Raw genomic sequence first — 2,521 nt, 5'->3', positions numbered from 1 at the left:
CCATGGTCCATTTGATGGGAACCGTGGGCGTAGTATTTCAGGCTACTTCCTGCTGGTTGGGGGCGCTGATGATCTTATGGGGACCTAAAGAAAATTTAGAGTTATAATCAAGTCCTGACTGAAGTATCCTGGGAGTCTTGATCATCTCAGGCAGCAGTCTTGAATCTGTTCTGGATGTAGAACTCTGTCATCTGGGCCACCTGTTTCTGTCGGAGATTTCTCAGGTGGCCTCCCTTGGTCAAAGATGATTTTTCTTAACTCTGAATAAATCCATAGCCTCTCATTTTCTGTGGAAACAAAAGCAGAATCTCTTCTCCAAAGTAACATACCTTTTGACTTCAGTTTTGAAGCCAAGGTATTTTCAAAATACCTATCTTGGGTTAGTTCAGCAGCATTTATAAACAAAAGTCTTTTAGCAGCTGTTGCTCCTTCCTCAGCATTCAAACAATTCAAAGAGAGCATAATAGCATACAGTATCAAAATTCTCTGTATATTTTCCATCTTTATGTGGCTTTACTTTAACCTCTATTTCTTTTATTTTTACTTTTAACTTTTGGCTTTTTGAGACAGGTTCTCTGTATATATCTTTGTCCTGGAATAACACTGTAGACCAGGCTGTCCTTGAACTCAGAGATCTCACTGTCTCAGCCTCCCCAGTGCTGGGAATAAAGGTGTATGCTACCACACCTTGAACTCACAGAGATCTGTCTCTGCCTCCCAGGCATTGGGATTAAAGGCGTGTGTTACCACACCTTGAAGTCACAGAGGTCAATCTCTACCTCTGTCCCTTGAAGTCACAGAGATCAATATGCCTCTGCCTCCCAGGCATTGGGATTTAAGGTGTGTACCACCACACACAACTACTCTCTTTCTTCCTTTTTTTACATTAAGAACTAACTTTTAGCCTGCATATATTTTTAACACACTGTAAAATATTTAGAGGTTTTTTCCTCTTTGAATCTCTCTTTACTGTATATCTCTCTTTTTCTGACTACATAAGCCTTTAATTTACTAAGCAATATGGAGAGCTGTGGCTTTGACGGCTAGATCCAGCCCATTCCTCATGGCTGAGATACCAGCCAGAGCTTCAGTTCACTGCCACAACTCTATGGCGTTTCAAGGTCCTTGCTAGCAAGCAAGCTGTAGTATTCTGCTCACAGACCACACTCAGTCAGACTGCCTGCCTAAAAGAGTCAGAGTTTGACCTGGCAGGACAGCCCAGAAAACCGGTATTTTAAAACAGCGCAGCTTTTTTTCTGCTACGGCTGAAAACCGAAAAGCATGTGTTCAGCTTTTCATCAACACCATTTAAGTGTTTTGCGGCAGGACCTCTTAAAAGAGCTGCAGGGTTTTGCAGCTGAAGCTGAGTCAGGAAGCCTCTCTTAGATGAAAGCCTTGCTTGCCTTTAGCAAGCAGAGCAGACCCGAGAAGTTGCTGCTACCAAGAAAACATGCTTTACTCTTTCCCAAGCTTTCTCAAGCTTTCTGTGGATTCAGTTATCCACGTGGGCGCCATATGTAGCATGAGGGGGCCGGCCTGTTGGGGTTTCTGTCCTGCCCGGTACCCCACAACTGGCAACTCCCAATGAAAATCAATCACAGGACTCCATAAGGTTATAAACTGATTGGCCCACTAGGTCAGGCTACTTATTAGTTCTTACAACTTTTGTTACCCCATTATCCTTATCTACGTTAGCCCATGGCTCCGTACCTTTCTCAGCTGGGCAAGTTACATGCTGTCTCTTTGGTGGTCTGCACAGGAGTGGCTGAGGGAGCTTTCTCCTCCCTAGCCTTATCCTATTCTTATTGCCCCGCCTTTACTTCCTGTCTGGTTGACCTGCCTATACTTCCTGCCTGGCCAATCAGCGTTTTATTAAAATACATGATTGACAGAATACAGATAATTCTCCCGCACCACCTACTCTTTGCCCTTAAGTTGTTATTTTGTCGCATTGATGAGAAAAGAAACAAAGAGACCTTCTTGGTATCCAAATAGCTACTATTGTGCCCTCTTTTGGTGTCTACAGATGAGAATGTGTTGTATTTGTCTGTCTGTGCCTGACTCTTTTCCGTTAACATAAGAGCCTCTACTCCCATCCATGTGATAAATAAGAGGATTCAGTTCTTTGTTTTGACACAGTAATATTCCATTGCATAAATGCACTGCAGTTTCTTCATTCGCTGTCAATGGACACCTTAGACAACTCCATTTCTTGGTTAATAGGAATAGTTCAACACTACTTAAAATTTTAATTACATTTATTTACTTACTGATTTGAGGTGGTACATGCTATGGTGTGTGCATGCACGTGCAAATGTGTGTGTGTTGTGTGTAGGTAAAAGAGCAGCTTTCAGGAGTTGGTTCTCTCCTCTCTTCATGTTGAGCTCATGGGTCTAACTCAGGTTGCCAGGCTTGGCAGCAAGCACCATTACCCACCGAAGAATCTTGTCAGTGCCTAGTTCTAAACTTGTGGTCTCCTCTGTATCTAGACTTACAGAACAATGAAGAGGGCATGCTTGTT

This window comes from Myodes glareolus, chromosome 12, assembly GCF_982192425.1.
Source record: "Myodes glareolus chromosome 12, mMyoGla1.1, whole genome shotgun sequence".
NCBI classification, from domain to species: Eukaryota; Metazoa; Chordata; class Mammalia; order Rodentia; family Cricetidae; genus Myodes; species Myodes glareolus.
The sequence above is the reverse complement of the archived record's forward strand: the minus strand, read 5'-3'. Positions refer to the sequence as shown.